The sequence below is a fragment of the Schistocerca serialis genome, chromosome 10 (genome assembly GCF_023864345.2).
Source record: "Schistocerca serialis cubense isolate TAMUIC-IGC-003099 chromosome 10, iqSchSeri2.2, whole genome shotgun sequence".
NCBI classification, from domain to species: Eukaryota; Metazoa; Arthropoda; class Insecta; order Orthoptera; family Acrididae; genus Schistocerca; species Schistocerca serialis.
In genome coordinates, this window is record NC_064647.1 from 142,181,882 (window position 1) to 142,200,215 (window position 18,334).

The 18,334-nt window shown below is 41.8% G+C and overlaps 1 protein-coding gene across 2 annotated transcripts in view; it reads left to right on the top strand.

The window, feature by feature from the left end:
- The window catches only part of LOC126425288 (uncharacterized), a 390,004-nt gene that overhangs the window by 22,224 nt on the left and 349,446 nt on the right, over positions 1 to 18,334 (top strand). The window lies entirely within an intron of this gene.

Below are 18,334 nucleotides of genomic sequence, written 5' to 3' on the forward strand. Positions count from 1 at the left end.
GTTGCCACAGGTTCTGGAAATCAAGGAATATCAGGGAATTTCAAACGTGTCAGAGAAATCAGGGTAATTTGGAAAAAAAAGGAGAAATCTCGTCTTTGTCTCAGTAGATGAAATGATTTGTTTACCGAGATGTCGCGCATCGTCACTGGTTGGGTGCAGCCGAGCACATGCTCTTTTTCTCTACTTCCTCATTACTACTGCTTCTCCCCTTCCTACCACACCCCTAAGCTTTCAGTCAGTGCTGCCACCACTTCTTGCCACCAGAGAGGCAGGGAGGTGTGAGGAGTCATTTGTTTGGATCTGATTCTCACACTGTAGATGCAGCGGCTAGAGATGAGTTGTGTCTGAGTGGTTGTGTGAATGTAAAGGCCATCGCCAAAAGTTTAGTTGTGAGAGTGTGATTGTCTTTTCTGTGTGCTTGTTTGAAGCTCAGCAATCATCTTTATTTGGAGTTGCTACCTATCCTCATTATATTGATATTGATTCTCTAAATATTTGCACAAGTTATCTGTTGCATTGATCACCACGGTCCCTTTTCATCAACATGCTGCCTGGGACTCCTGAATAGCTGGCCATACGAGTGGATGTCCGCTACAGACTGAAACTGCAGGCCATTTCTGCAGGAATCTAACAGATCAGGCCTGCTGATCTGAAGCCCTTTGTTTCCCACTAATATGCAGGTCCTGCCCATCAGATCTAGTCTCACCGAAATGCTCGCTGGCCGGGCCTCTTTGTGTGTGGCACTATGAAGCACGTTTTTGTGTTTTATCCATAGACCCTGGACTGCAATGCTCCTCAGCAGGATAGAGGCCATGTGCGGTGGATTTCAGAAACTGTGGCTCTCTCTTCACAAATATGTTGTACAGTGCAGCATTTTATAGACATTTTATCTTTTCTGGTTCATTTTGGCACTTCACAAGTAGTTTACTATTAGAAAGTATGGATGATAATAAGAAGAAAGTTGTGGCAGTCGCTGTCGGTTTGTACCAACAATAATGAATGTAGCAGAACCAACATTTTACTGGTGGTCACCTATATCATTCGTTTACGCAAATCTTCCCTCCCTTATACATTTTATTCAAGAGGCCAATTTCTCTCTGAAGTTATTTCTGAAATTATTGAAAGTATTTTAAATCTGTCTTGTGACTACAAGGAAATATGTATTTTTGCTGTCAAATGTGTGTTGTTGTATTGAAATAAAATAATATCAGTGGTCTTAATGAAACACACATACCAATTGGCTTGCTTTCTCCACCTAAAAACAGTTAATTAAAAAATATATTGATGTTAGCACGTAAGATTTTTGCTCACATTAGGAAACGCTGTGTGCTTGCAGATTTTATTTAGATAATGTAAGATTTTTGCTCACAGTAGGAAACAGTCTGCTTGCAAGTTTTATTGGGATATTTTCTCATTCAACATTATTGTTTTTTGTACTGTAGGTGCAAAGATGGATTTCCAATTTACATCTTTACTTACCCTTGAGATCTCAAAATTTGTCAGGGAAAAATGCTAAAACTCGTCTGGAAATATCAGTGAATTTCACTTGGGGAACCCTATTTATATCCTACAGTTGTGGGGGAACATTTGTGTTTCTGGGAAGCAGATGAAAGAAATAGTGTCTAAATGAGTTCTGTTTTCACTCCAGTTCTCATTGCACCATGTAGGATCATTTCCATACATAATGATTTCTTACCTTCTTCTCTTTATTGCTTATACTGTGAATTTAAACAATATCATCATTGAGTAGAGTTCCAGTCTGCTATATTATTCTGAATGCAGTATTTGTGGTAAAGATTTTCATGAATAACAAAATCACTATTCCCCCCCAGGGGGTTGACAACTCTTTTGTGGATACATGCGTAGTGAGCACGGGACCTCGAGCTAGTGTGGCCCTCTTTCTTTTCCAGGCTGCATACCTTCCTTTTCCACATCTTCCCCCCCCCCCCCCCCCCCCAACCTCCACCCTCCCCCCTCCCCCGTCACCTCCGCCTCTTCCCTACCCCTTCTTCTCCTCTGGGAGTATGTTTAGTGCCTACGTCCGGAAACAGACGCTTGAAACTGTAAAATAGTCTCTCTTCTTCGCTTTCTCTCCTGGCAAGTCTGTCCTTCCTTTGTCCTTCTCTTTTCCTTACCTCTTCTCTTTACCCTCTTCTCCGCTGCGGCGTTTGAGACTCCTCTTCTTTCCTTTCCTTTCTCTTTTTTCCTCCCTGTGCATGTCCGAAGGCCGACCCACTCATTCCCACTCGTAGCCGGTGATGGGATAACGCGTAATTCCCTGCCCGAGGTAGACAGGTAGGACACGTACGTACCCCCTGGTAATGGCCAGGCCCAGGGAGGGGTGGTTACCTGAGCTGGTACCCTCCGAAAGTGCCGATTAGTCCCTCCGTCTGTTTCTCTGGAGGTTTGACCTGAGGTGTGAAAAATCACCTAAGGCGGGAGTGCCCTCATAGAGGGCCCCCACAAGGAAGGAGCACGCCATCGGAGACGCCGGTAATCATGGGGGATACTTCCGCAATGGTTTCCTCATCATCTACTATGTCTGCTCACAAGCGAAAGTTAAATTAGTCTCAGCCACGGACAGTTCTTCAATCAGTGCCACAGTTCCTTGTTTCTCAGTTGGTCGAAGGTCAAGATTTTTCCACAGTCAACCCTTTCATTATTCAGAAAGGTGTCAACACAATGGCAGGTCCTGTAAAGTCTTGTTCCCGATTACGAAATGGCAACTTGTTGTTAGAAACAGTCAGTGCCATACAGGCACAAAAATTGCTGCGTACTTCACTGCTACAAACCTTTCCTATTGGGATGGAAGCGCACCGCACTTTAAAATCATCACGTGGGGTGGTTTATACACACTCCCTCGACGGATTGTCTGACGAGGAAATTCAAAACTACCTGTCTGACCAGGGCGTAACGGCTGTTCATCGAGTCATGAAAAGGGTTCCAACCCGTACTGTCTTCTTGACATTTGACAGAGTTCAACTTCCATCGAACATAAAAGCCGGCTATGAGATAATTTCTGTTCGCCCTTACATCCCAAACCCTGCGCATTGCTATCAGTGTCAGCGGTTCAGTCATACCAGCCAGTCATGTTCCAATCCGACCAAATGCGTTACTTGTGGCAAGGATGGCCATGAGGGTGCTTGTCCACCTCCATCCCCTCGTTGCATCAACTGTATGGGTGACCACGCTGCTTCCTCTAGAGATTGCCCCATTTTCAAAGACGAACTGCTCATTCAGGAAATCAGAGTGACAGAAAAGGTTTCGACCTTTACTGCTTGAAAGCTATTCGCCAGTCGAAAGCCTACTGTGCCTCATGCAGGTAACTACAGCACTGCCCTTGCCACTCCTCGGCCTACAGAGGAGGCAGCCAGGCAGACTTGTGATCTCACCTTTAATGCCACAGTCTTCAGATCGACCAGCACAAAGATCGCCCGTTCAACCTCCCCACTATCACCTGCTCACTCTATGGCTCACCCTTCATCGGGTTCTGCTAAATCACGAGGCCCAAAATCAGACACCTGGACTTCCAAAAAAGAGCCTACTCGTGAAGATTTTTTATGTATCCTGACTTCACAACCATCGATTCCTCCCTCATCTCAACACCCTGTTTCCAAGAAGGCTAATAAGAAACCCAATTCCTTTCCTTCTCCGCCATGGCGTGTCTCATCTACAGCACCACCTGGTGGTAACCGCCCTCGGCCATCTTCTGTGTTGCCAAGGCGCACAGCTATTGGCCGATCAACCGTCCAATCGCTGGTGGCAGCGAACAGCTCCCTAACAACCAGTGGATCAGGATCTTCTGCCTTCGGCTGAATGTTGTTCCACACTGTCAGCCGCCGGCTCCGAGCAGTCGTTGAGTTGCAGGCAACCTTGGCCCAATTCTTCCCATTTCTGTCCACCCTATGTCCATTATCAATTGGAATATCCGCGGCATTTGCACCAATCGGGATGAATTGTCTCTCCTCTTACGATCCTACTGGCCGGTCATCTTCTGTCTTCAGGAAACAAACCTGCGTCCCCACAATCGCTTTGTTTTTCCTCATTTTCAGTCAGTACGTTTGATCTCCCCTCTATTGATGGCACTCCAGCACATGGAGGACTCGTGATTCTTCTCCATGATACTGTTCATTATCACCCAATTGCCTTAAACAGTTCCTTCCAAGCTGTTGCTGTCCGTCTTTCCTTTTCTGGATACACCTTCTCTCTTTGTACTGTATACATTCCATAATCCACACAAATGGCAAGAGCTGGTCTCCTTCATCTTCTTGGTCAGCTACTGCCCCCCTATTTGCTGGTTTGGGACTTCAATGCCCACCACCCGCTTTGGGGATCTTTGCGTCCTTGTCCGCGTGGCTCACTGTTGATAGACGTCTTCCACCAAGCGGATCTTGTTTGCCTCACCACTGGGGACCCTACATTTTTGTCTGCCTCCACAACAAATTTCTCTCATTTGGACCTTTCGGTCGGTACTGTTCCGCTAGCTTGGCGTTTTGAATGGTTTGCTCTTGCTGATACACAATCAAGTGACCACTTTCCATATGTCCTTAGATTGCAGCCACAACTGCCGTATATGTGCCCGAGACGCGGGAAGTTTGCCCAAGCTGATTGGACACTTTTTTCATGTCTAGCGACATTCGATGACAGTCGCTTTCCTAGCGTCAACAATGAGGTCACTCATATTACAGAAGTTATTCTTACAGCTGCGGAACGTTCAATATCTCGCACCTCTGATTTGCCCCGGCACCCCCCAGGTCCTTGGTGGAATGAGGCATGCCGTGACGCAATACGTGAGCGGCGACATGCTCTTCGCGTTTTCCGCCACCATCCTACTTTGGCCAACTGTATCTGCTATAAGCAGTTACGTGCGTGATGCCGTCGCATCATCCACGATAGCAAGAAGGCAAGCTGGGACTTCTTTACTAGCTCATTTAACACCTTCACTCCCTCCTCGGAAGTTTGGAGTTGGATTCGACGGTTATCTGGCGTGCCTAGTTTCTCCCCGGGCTTACTGTCATGCATGATACCTTAGTGGACCCTGTCGCAATTTCTAACTCATTGGTCAACATTTTGCTGAAATTTCAAGCTCTTCAAATTACCTGCCAGCTTTTCTCCCGAAGAAACGTGCAGTGGAAGTGCAACCTCTTGCTTTCTCCTCTCAAAATCATGGAAGCTATAATACTATTTTCTCTGTGTGGGAACTCCAACATGCACTCTCTTCTTCTCGCTCTTCCGCCCCAGGACCGGATGGTATCCACATCCAAAGGTTCCTGCATTTATCATACCATAGTCTGCGCTACCTCCTTCGCTTTTATAATTTGGACCGACAGTACTTTTCCCAGAAGATGGCGGGAAGCTATCATCATTCCTGCTCCTAAACCTGGAAAGGACAAACATCTCTCCTCTAGCTATCGCCCCATTTCTCTTACGAGTAGTGTGTGTAAGGTTTTGGAGAGTATGGTGAATTGCCGTTTAGCCTGGTGGTTGGAGTCCCGAAGTCTCTTAACACTTGCCCAATGCGGTTTCCGAAAGCATCATTCTGTCGTTGACAATTTTGTTGCTCTCTCCACTTATATCATGAACAATTTTCTCAGGAAACGCCAAACCGTAGCAATATTTTTTGATCTGGAGAGAGCGTATGATACCTGTTGGAGAACAGGCATCCTCCGCACACTGTTCTCTTGGGGCTTTCGAGGTCGGCTGTCCCTTTTTCTTCGTGAATTTATGGCAGAGCGCACGTTTAAAGTGCGTGTGAACACTACTTTCTCCCGTACTTTCTCCCAAGAAAACGGGGTACCCCAGGGCTCTGTGCTAAGTGTTGTACTGTTCGCCATTGCCAGAAATCCAATTATGGACTGTCTCCTTCTCAATGTCTCTAGCTCCCTCATTGTGGACGATTTTGCGATCTGCTACAGATCTCAACGGACCTTCACTCTTGGAACATCAAAACTGTCCATTCGCATGAATGGACACAGGCAGACAGTGTTTGTTGGTAATGAGGATCACCCTGTGGCTAAACATGCCTTGGTGCACAGCCAGCACATCTTGGCACAGTGTTACACCGTCCGGGTTATCTGGATACTTCCCACAAACACCAACCTATCCGAACTCCGGAGATGGGAACTTGCCCTTCAGTATATCCTCTCTTCTCGTTATCCGCCAGGCCTCAATCTCCGCTAATTTCAAGTTGCCGCCACTCATACCTCACCTGTCTTTCAACAACTTCTTTGCCTCTACACTTCTGCCTCGACTGACATCTCTGCCCAAACTCTTTGTCTTTAAATATGTCTGCTTGTGTCTGTATGTGTGGATGGATATGTGTGTGTGTGCGAGTGTATACCTGTCCTTTTTTCCCCCTAAGGTAAGTCTTTCCGCTCCCGGGATTGGAATGACTCCTTACCCTCTCCCTTAAAACCCACTTCCTTTCGTCTTTCCCTCTCCTTCCCTGTTTCCTGATGAGGCAACAGTTTGTTGCGAAAGCTTGAATTTTGTGTGTATGTTTGTGTTTGTTTGTGTGTCTATCGACCTGCCAGCGCTTTTGGTAAGTCACCTTAAATTGAATCAGGTTGATACCAATAATTTGATTAAAAAGAGATATTTAAATAGGCTTATTTCATTCAGTTTGTGATTATATAATTTTAAATGGCAAAGGACTTGGAAGAGTAGCTGAATGGAAAGGATAATGGATTGAAAACAAGTTATAAAATGAACATCAACAAAAGTAAAACAAGTGTAATGAAGTAGTCAGATAGAATCAGGAAATGCTGACGGAAGTAGAGTAGGAAATGAGGGACTGAAGCTAATAGATGAATTGTGCTATTTGGGCAGCAAATTAACTGATGTTTGCAGAAATTGAGAGGATATAAAATGTGAATGGCAATAGCAAAACAAACATTTCTAAAAAGGGAGATTTGTTAACATTGAATACAAATTTACACATTAGGAATTCTTTTCTAAAGGTATTTGTCTGGAGTGAGCCTTGTGATCTATAAACAGTGTGGACAAGAAGAGAATAGAAGGTTTTGATGTGGTGCTACAGGAGAATGCTGAAGATTAGTTGGGTAGGTTGAGTAACTAATGAAGGGGTACTGATCCAAACTGCAGAAAAAAGAAATGTATGCCACGATCTAACTAAAAGAAGGAATTATATTTAAAAACAAAGATGATGTGACTTACCATACGAAAGTGCCGGCAGGTCGATAGAAACACAAACAGACACATACATACACACAAAATTCAAGCTTTCACAACAAACTGTTGCCTCATCAGGAAAGAGGGAAGGAGAGGGAAAGACGAAAGGAAGTGGGTTTTAAGGGAGAGGGTAAGGAGTCATTCCAATCCCGGGAGCGGAAAACCCCCACTCCCCGGGATTGGAATGACTCCTTACCCTCTCCCTTAAAACCCACTTCCTTTCGTCTTTCCCTCTCCTTCCCTCTTTCCTGATGAGGCAACAGTTTGTTGCGAAAGCTTGAATTTTGTGTGTATGTATGTATGTGTCTGTTTGTGTTTCTATCGACCTGCCAGTGCTTTCGTATGGTAAGTCACATCAGCTTTGTTTTTAAATATATTTTTCCCGTGTGGAATGTTTCCCTCTATTATATAAAAGAAGGAATTGGTTGATAGGACACGTCTAAGACATCAAAGAACGCTCAATTTGGTAATAGGGTTAAGTGTGCGGAATAAAAATTGTAGAGAGAGGCATAGGCATGCATACAGTAAGACTTATTTCACATCAACCTGGCAGCCGACAAGCTGGTATTTTTGCCAACACGGGACTTACCGCCTCTTCACACATAGCCAGCAGCCGCACGGCATACCCTAACCGTTCTTTCATGTCTTGTGCATATTCAGTTGACCTCGACAACAAATTGAGCATGACCAGCTATTAGCATGGTATCTCTTGTACTGACGTTTGAAAAACAGTAGAAGAAGAAGAGTGCATTGGGTCCATCCACTCAGTATGAGAAGAGATGAAGTGGATGCATTCTTTGTTCTTTTTGAGAACTTAAGGGGAGATGAAAATAAGTTTTTTAATTATTTTCAGATGAGTTTATGAACTTTTGACGATATACATGCACGAATGAAGAGATCCATTCAACTCGTTAATACATCCTTCCGAGAATGTATCCAGCCTATACAAATGTTGGCAATTACAGTCAGCCACGCAGGGTAGCCGCACAGTCCTAAGCACCTTCTCACGGTCCGTGCTACTCCCGTCGGAGGTTCAAGTCCTCCCTCGGGTGTGTGTGTGTGTGTGTGTGTTGTCCATAGCGTAAGTTAGTTTAAGTTAGATTAAGTAGTGTGTAGGCTTGGGGACCGATGACCTCAGCAATTTGGTCCCATAAGACTACCACAAATTTCCAAATTCCAGTTACAGTCATGTGAGTGGGAAAGAAAACAATAGCTAAAATTTAAAAAAAGGTTATTATCCTAAAGGATGTATAGTTTTACTATGACCTTAAACAAAACATCGGTTAAATATTTACATAATCAGTAAAGTAGTCAGATATGTGTGCCAAGCTATTTGGTCTCTGCGTTATGAATGTGTGCCTCTACCCACCAAAGACAAGTCTGAAAACATTGCTGGAAAATTTGAGCAAAGAGCAAATTTTCCTCACTGTGTTGGAGCTGTAGATGGAAAGTACATTCTTATTGTCCATCCATGACCCATGTAACTCATTGTACTACAGTTAAAAAGGATATTCATCTGTAGTGTTGTCAGCTGTGGCTGACTTTGACTATAGATTTATCAACGTAGATATCGGCTGTTATGGTAAAGAGAGTGGCTCTACTTTATTTAAAGAATGTTCTTTGTGGAAATCACTGATGAAAATAACTGTTAATTCCTGAAGACAGGTGCCTTCAGACTACAGTAAGTCCAAAGGTACCTTATTTTTTTATTGGTGATGAAGCGTTTAGACTGCATCAACACCTTCTACAACCATACTCTGGGCACAAATTAACAGTTACTAAAAGAGTGTTCAGTTATCCCCTGTCAAGAGCCCAGAGGTACGTAGAATGTTCATTTTGAATACTGGCTAATAAATTAAGGATTTTCCACAGAGCTATAAATTTAAAACCCGATTTTGCTCTTGATAATGTCAAGGAGTGTGTTGTTTTGCACAGTGCCATTGTTAAAAAACAAAGGTACAGCCCCGAGGATGCTCTGTCAATAACTGGACTTGAAAGTATAACAAGAAGTGAATGTGTACATGGGGGAATTTCTTCCAATAATGTACGAAAAATGATGACGAATTATTTTATGACACTGGAGGGATCTGTGAAATGACGGTTATCTAAAATTTAATGTGCCACTGACGTAATTTTTTTATTGTATTGAAAGTAAAAAAAAAAAAAAAAAAAAATGTACTTACCATAGTCGTCTCTGTCTTTGTCACACATCCATTCATAGCCTTCGTTCAGTTCTTTGCAAACTTCTATCCATGCATTCCGTGTTTGTATTCTGTTCTTATAAGTACCTAAAGTCTTGTCCCACAAAACTGGTCGTTCCTGAACTAATGTCATAAGGATTTCGATAGCAATTTCTGCCTTGAGTAGAAATCTCCACAACAGATTGAACGACCAACGAAGCAAAAAACAACTGGCCGGCACACGATAGTTGTTGGTTATGTGTGTAGCGCTTTACTGTTCTGCATGTCCCACCACCTGCGCCGGTATTTCCACATGACACTGACATCGAGCCGACACAGTGGGGGCCGCCGGCATCCCTCAGCCTCGTCCTGGCTGTCGGCTGTCGATCAGCCGGGCACATCGTCTGTTGGCCAGGTGTGAAACGTCCCGTAAGAGCCACACCCTCACAGCTGGCTAGACGGTGCCGGCTGCCAGGTGCTGGGTGCCGGGTAGATGTGAAATAAGCCTAAGTAGATTGAAATGTCTGTAGGTTGCAGTAATTATGGGGAGATGGAGAGGCTTACAAAGAACAGACTAGCATGGTGAGTTGCATCAAACCTGTCTTCAGACTGAATATAACAACAACAACAACAATTATTGATAACTGAGTATTTGGCTCTACGCAACAGCTAGGTTGTATTGTTTTCAACTCCAATTGATGGTAAAAGTTTGGACCTTGACTTGCTCTTGTCTAAGGATGTTCTTGTCGCTGAATGTTGGTGACTTTTGAGTTTTCCTTTTGTATTACTGAGCCAGGTGGTGATGTGGTTATGGTGCACTGGATTTTCATTCATGTAGAAGAGGGGTCAAATGCAGATTTGAGTTTACTTCACTTAAGTGAAGATGAACACCAAGAGGTGTCCATTGAAGTTGACATACCCAGTTTCCTTCCCCATAACGTTCTTATCCAAACTTGTGCTCCATGTCTACTTATCTTGTTATCAGTTGAATGTTAAACATTAATCTTCCTTCCTTTCTTCCCTCCTTTTGTGCTGTAGTACTACAGTAGCATTACTATTCTGACATAATTTGTGATGCAAGAAGATAATCCACAGAGTTATAAGAGGCTGCTACTTACTTAGAGGCTGAGCTGGTAGTATGTCTCACCAAACTCTCATCATTGTTGTGGCGGATGTTATAAGAGGAGATGAAGAGCGAAGAAGAATAGTGTCCTAACAAGGAAGAAAATTGTTCTGTGCGACACTGGACTAATACTTTGCTGCAACTGACCAGCACAGAAACTGTCTAGTTTCCGCGCTCTTTACTAATCAGCCAGCCAGTTCAGCCTTTAGGTAAGTGCTAGTTCTTATGCTGTAGTATATTTAATACAGCAAGCTCCCCATTACCAGGGTTAATTCAGACCAGAGACTGCACAGATAATCAAAAATACACCTATTCTCATTGGAATCTTCTGTTTACTTTTTTCATAAAAGGTGCTATATGTCACATATGAAAGCCCACTTCATTACTTACACAATACTCCCAGGAAACTGGCAGTTTTTTACAAAATTATGCTTTATATACACAGTATTCTTTCATTTCACTTTTGGAAAATAATCGTCCAATTTTTTTGTGTTTCTGTTTGTCATTCACTGTTGCTTAAAGTCAGCTCTCATGTTTCAAGCAGTAAGAACAGTGGTATAGTCAAATGAATTTTGTGCTATGCACTATAATAAATCGTATTACAGTGCCTCAGTGTGCCCGATAACAGGTCCTTTGATTGCCTCGCCTTCGCTCTCTTCATCTACCAAACACACTGGTTCACAATATATATGCATCAGGTAGCTATTCAAATCCCAGTTCATAGGCATTGATGTTGAACCACATATGCACAACCAGAAATTTTTATTCTAAATTAGGGTGTTGATTTAATTATAACACATTACTTCCAGCTTCCTCCCCCCCACCCCCACCCCCAGATTGCCGAACTCTGTGTGAGTAATCTAGAAGCTGAATAATGTGCACCTGGGTAATTAGGAGCTTGCTGCATTTACTTTGTAGCCTCTAACCTGATTACCACCTTTGATTTTCATTATGTAACTTACAGATGCAAGTGTTAGAATAGTTACTATTATGTAATACATTTCGTGAGTCCTTGCTGTTGATTTTTATTGACACGTATATAGGGTGGCCATAATTAAACTGTCACCACTTGACAGCCCCCATGAAAAATGAGTGATTGAGGCACAGTGAAACTTTGTGGAAACATTTCTAAGGACAAGTGGAAGACAAATAACGAAAAAACCATTGAAATACACACATTTTAAATTCCACATGAGAGGGTAACATTTTTAATGTTGCTGAATGTGATGATTATCTGCATCCATGACAATCAGAAACCACACTAGAGATTCCATTTTCCAGTTGTTTGCAGTGCTTTCCGAATGATGGACAGTGGAATGGTCAGTTGTCGTGACACATCTTGTGCACCGCTCAAAGATTGCACATTGCATACAGCATTCTCAGCTCTGGCAGTGGTAACTTCTTCAATTATATGTGGTGCAATTGGGCGTTGGCCTTTCACAGGAGCATTTCCGAAATCAGCAGTTAAAATTAACTTCCAAATCATATTCTTCAACATTGATACGGAGAAAAGACGTATCCGTATTCCATTGTTGCATCGATACTTGTGGAGAGCAGCACTACCGTTGCTGTTGGTTTGATGAAACAGCTTTATGATCAAACCCTACTCACATTGTCCAGACTCATGTTGACTGTCTGCAACTGTAATGCATAATGATGCTTGTATTTCAATCCTACATTGGCGTATCAGTGCTTGGATCTAATGGCAAGTCACGACAGTAAGACTACTAACAATGCAAATCGTGCAGCACGCTGTCTGATTGTCATTTCTGTGATGTAAGGTACCCACTGGTGTGTATAGTTTTCCTTCTGCACTGGCTCAAGCAGAGAAAATGTTTAGTTATAACCACACTGTATATAGTGCAGCCTGTGCGTATGGTGTTAAGGTGCTGCTAGAAATGTATTGCTTCTCAATAACCCTAATTAAATAACATATGTAGACAAATTGTGCAAAGAATAGTAATTGTAGAATGCTATACTGATGAGTTGTACTGACACAATTTAGGGCTCTTTCATTGGTTCCGTACATTCTTCACATCATTTCAGTTGCTCCTGGTCATTACTTATTAACAATGTTATTGTGCATTGTACTGTATTCTCTTTGTTGCTGTTTGCCACTACCCATGACCCTCTATTTTGCTTTGTATTTTGTTACTTTTAGTCAAAATTTCCTTGGAGATCTATGTACAGTTTATCTGTAATTTAATTGTAGCTTAATTCATCTGTTGCTCTCTGCCCCTATCAAGCCCAAAATTTGTTTACATTCTGCATACAGTAGTTCAGTTTGCAGCCTTTAATTATTCTCAAAACAAAAGGAAAAAATAACATTTTATTAGCAAAGTGTAGTCTTAGATTATGTGGCTTGCAGTTTTTTGCCGACCTCTGTGGCTGAGCGGTTCTAGGCACTTCAGTCCGGAACTGCGCTGCTGCTACGGTCACAGGTTCGAATCCTGCCTCGGGCATGGATGTGTGTGAGGTCCTTAGGTTAGTTAGGTTTAATTAGTTCTAAGTCTAGGGGACTGATGACATCAGATGTTAAGTCCCATAGTGCTTAGAGCCATTTGAACCATTTGGAGTTTTTCTAGTGAATGAGTTTTACGCAATTAGCTCGCCAGTAGCACTCCATAAAGAAATAACACCATTCCTACGTAAATTTTTGTTCGCTGCATAGCGTTTTTATTCAAAATTCAGTTTCCTGTTAATGTACATATGTTCCATTTAGCAAATCCTGTATATGTGAGTGGTTGTCCATACTCGTACCATTGTCTGTAATCCACTAAGGATTTTTGAGTGTACTAATAGTATTGAAGGGAAATTTAATTGAGAAAAGTAATTGCCAGAGTTCCTCACCAAGCAAATTGTGTAGTACAGCCAATAGTATTGCCCTTTTAGGCCTCTCACTAATACAGTTCCATTTCAGTAAAAAGCAGGAAACCCCACTTGTCACTGAGCGAGACAGCACAGTGGTTAGCTCATTGGACTCGCATTCGGGAGGAAAACGGTGCAATCCCATGTCCGACCATCCTGATTTAGGTTTTCGCTGATTTCCCTAAATTGCTTCAGGTATATGCCGGGATGGTTCCTTTGACAGGGCCCAGCTGAATTCCTTCCCCATCCTTCCCTAATCCGACAAGACTGATGACCTCGCTGTTTGGTCCCTTCCCCCTAAATCAACCAAACCCAACCCCCCTTGTCACCTAGTACCACCCAAGCCTTGAATGCCTCAATAGCACAGAAAGAAGTCATCAGAATAATCCATTTATAATGAAAGAAGAACGGGGGACGTGTTATCAGAGATTAAGTCCAGGCCTTGAACTTGAATTGAATTGAATTGAATTGAATTGAATTGAATTTTTACTCTGCCAAAACTATGACTTCTTCAGCCTGAACCCTAAAATGACAATGAAACTCACTCCCCTCCCAACCCCCAATCGTCACCAACATTCACTTGTCACCCTCCACTGCCCTCACAAACTGTGTAATATCCGAGTGAAACTTTATAACATTCCCAAACCATTATCCCTACCCACCTGCGCAATTGTCTCTGCTGTAAAATCTACCCTATGCATGCACCATTACAGAAGCGATCGACAGTGCATGACAGCTTCAAGCAACAAAACACATCCGCAGATATAGACGTGAGCGACATCTGTGTCATTGCCTGTCTCCTGCTGCAACTGGCGACATTTGAATTCAATCGTGTTTGAAGCTTGTAACTGCAGCACGCGTGACAGAGTGCGACAGCCACGTGTTATGTCCCCCCCCCCCCCCCCCCCCCCTCCAGCAAAGCAGTGGAGCGGATTTGATGGCAGCCATGAAATACTTCTACGATTTTAAGTAAACTGTTGAGTGAAAAAATTTGATTCTTCCATGTCTTATAGGTTGATATCTTTAAACGATAAAGGTCTGAATTTATTTTCATTATTCATCATAGTTACTGTGCTGCATGAAATTGGGTACATGTCTACATGAAATTTTTAAGAATTTTTAGTGGTAAAATCACATTGTGTAGACTTTCTGTGTAGTTCATTTAAGGCCATACATTATTGCATATGAAATGTAACCAATATATCTAAACAGTATTTAAAGTTGAGACCGGAATGATATCTCTTTGTATTCCTGAGATATTGGTTGTTATATCCGCGAACGGGTCGCTCGCAGCGCGTCCAAACCTTTCCTGTGCTTTGGGAATCAAGTGGTCATAAAAATCGTCGTATCTCATAAGCGATTGAAGATATCGAAACGATGATTTTTGGAAATGACAGCACGCAGAAAGGAATATTTTATCGTGTGATTAACACTTGATACGTTTTTGTAAGCGCGTGAGCTGAACAAAAACAAGATCCTCTATAAATGACACCATGAGGTTTTGTCCAAATTTTCATAGCCAAACAAAGGGACTGAAACAGGTAAACCGGGTATCAAAGTGACCAGTGTGACGCCTAGTTTTGCTTGAAAATATTTAACTGCTTGACAGTAATCAGGCTAATTAACGAAAACTAATGAGTTGAGGAAAAATCGAAATATTTCACGAAAAGCTGCTGCCAAGCTATGTAAATGAAGTGTCAAAAATTTCATCTGTTCAAGATCTAACTGTTTTGCACATAAAAAGATACATTAGTGTGGTATTGAAATTTCAAAAAGGCTTCCTTTCAATCAAGTACGTTAGGAAGGCAAATGAGGAGTCGGTGAGATCATGCTTTCCGAATAAAACTCGAAAATAAAAATTGAAAGAAATCAGTCAAATATTCTATGAAATGAAATGATTTGTGTAAAAGAAATAAGTAGACCAGAGAAACATTCTATGTGCCTTTGAGTGATGCTTAAAATCATTAACAGAAAATGAGGTGTACCAAACATTTCCTTAATATTTTTTATTTCATACTTTTAGACAAATCATTACACAAAATGTTTCACTTTCTTATCAAAAATTTTCCATGCTTTACTTTTACACACTGTTTAGACCATTTGAAATGCTTGGCCTTAACACTGACTGCTGATGAATTACGCTCGCAACATCAAATATCTGTAAGATTTCATGGTTAATTGTAATTTATTAGGAATTTAATGTGTGTGATATACTGGGATAAGTGTGTACACATATAAAGATCAAGTTCTTTGGCAAAACCTTAAAAATGTACTTAGCGATGCAGTGTAAACAGTATACATAAAACTTAGTATACAGAATTGTAACTGAGTGAGTTAAGATATAAGAAAAACCTGGATTCGAACCCACGACCTTTCACATGCATGTAATCACATATTGAAATGCTACTGCTACACCACAACTAGCTATATATTGATATCAAGCTGTGTATTTAGGAGAGTTAGTCATGTAGTCAGTTATTCTTATGCATTTATTGGCTGTTAGAAGTTCTTGATCATGTAAAAAAACATTCGTATTTAATTTATTGATGAGATAGTTGAATGCTGCTCTGTTCATTCATGTGTATTCGAAGAATTTGTCTGGTGATCTTCGTAGTTGGTGATATTTATGAAATTGTCCATTGAGATTCCACCCTTTATATATTTCATGCACAACATTCCTTTTTGCTTTATTTTCTTAAGTAAACCTAATTTTGTAGCCTTACTCTCCAGCTACGGTATTCTACAGTTTAGGAGCGCCATTTTATAGAAACAGCTGGTTGGCTTTAAGCAGCCATCTTGTAGCATGACTTGGTCGCTCGGATGCAGGACACCCGAGTTTTTCGCCCGATTCTGCTGCTTGTCACTGGAATGTCATGTATCCAGAAGTCACTCGCTGTCAGTCGCTTCTGTTGCTCACGTAGGACATGGCCGTATTCCATCCTAACTATTGGTAGATCCTACAAAATCAAGGGCAGAGCAACTTGTGAAAGCATGCATGTTGTTTATTGAGTAACTTTGCTCACTTCATAGTGGCTATATAGGCATGACTGCCAATAAATTGACTGAGCACATGAATGGACACACAAGAAATGTCCATCTTGGGGACACCAAGTTTCCAGTTGCTGAGCAGCATGCTTCACAGCATGACTAAAGAGACAAAGTGCCAGCTAATGCTACACTACAGAGTCATGAGGAGCCTCTTACCTGAACTTAAGTTTCCTTGAAATCCAGAGATGGGACCTTGCTCTCCAACAAGTCCTTGCATTGTGACACCCTATTAGACTTAAAATGTGTACAAGTGTGAAATTTGGATTTTTTTGCCTAAAAACATATTAAGTTCAGAATAATAATAAATAGTGCTGTATTCAAAATATGCTCCATCATTTGTTATAGATTTTTCCCATCTTTCGGGCAATTTGTGGATGCCACACCATAAAAGTTTTCCCCTTTTTCTGCGAACCATTCATTGAGTCACTTTTCACATCTTTGTAATAATCAAAGTGCTGCTCAGCAAGTGTGACCTGTCGATGCAAACAATGGTAATCAGAAGGAGCCACATCTGGTGAGTAAGCCACATGGGGTAGAACTTCCCAACCCCAAGTACTTCCAACGTGTCACAAACTGGTTTTGCCGTATGTGAAGGAGATTTGTCATGAAGAGAAATGACTTTGTGTTGTCTCTTTCGGTATTGTGGCCTTTATTCAAGCAGCTAACTGTTCAGATCGGTCAGTTGTTGTGGGCAGCCCAAGTTTTCACAGCTCATAACAGACATTGCCCCTGTGGTCCCACCAAACACAGAGCATCCCTTTTCTGCCAAAGCGATTTGATCTTGCAGTTGAGGTGGATGGTATGCTTGGGTCTACCCATGAATTTTTGTGCTTGGAATTGTCAAAATAAATCCTGTTTTCATTCCCTGTAACTATACAATGCAAAAATTACTTCCTTTTGTACTGAGTGAGCAAACTGTCTCATGTGTTTTTGGCTTTTCCATATGCCTATCTTTCAGCTCATGTGGTACCCATCTACTGGTCTTCTGAATCTTTCCCATCACTCGTAGCCAATTGGAAACAGCTTGTTGACTTAACGACCAATTGCTTGGTAATTTGCTTTTGTGTTTACCAATCATCTTCGTTCAACAGTGCTTCCGTTTCCACATCTTCATTCTTTTTTTTATGTTCCTTCTTTGCAACATCAAAGTCACCATTTTTGAAATCCTAAATCCGTAGTTCACATATATCTTGTGATGGAGCATGTGCACCATAAGCTTCTCAAAGTAATTGGTATGATTCAGCAGCAGTTTTCTTCAAATGAAAACAAAACATTAATGCTGTCAACAAATGTTCCTTGTTCGGTATAAATTTCAACATACTGAACACAACACCACAACACTATGCACACACTTTTCCAATTTCTCAATCGTGTGCGTCTCACACTTGTTAATGACACAACAAAATGGCACAGTGTCAAATCTTTATAGCACCAACTGCATTTGTGTGAGATTGTTGTCTGAAATCCACATTTCGTATTTGTACACTTGGTAATCCCCATTAACACAGCCCCTCCCCCCTTCTTCTTTCATAACACTTTTTAATATTGTTAGGGTTCCATACCTCAGTTGGTTAAAACAGAACCTCTGTAGAGTCACTTTGTGGCCTGTCTGTTACGACACTTTTCTCTAAGGAAGGAATGGAGGTATCAAGTATTTATGTCAAATACTGAGGTCCACAGTACCGTGGTGGTGTAAAAAAATTGAGCTTCTAAGTCAGTGCATCCAAAGAAATTGCCATTTATGTCACACATTTTGATACTCGCAAACCCAGTCATCAAAATCTATAGATGAACTACCTACATACATAATTAATTTTGTACAGAACCCTCAGAGTGCTAGGCTTACTTGCACTTGTCCATTTTTATCCTTTTTTGTCCTAATTCTTAATTGCTGTATTCATTTCTCTTCTGCTAATCTGTCTTA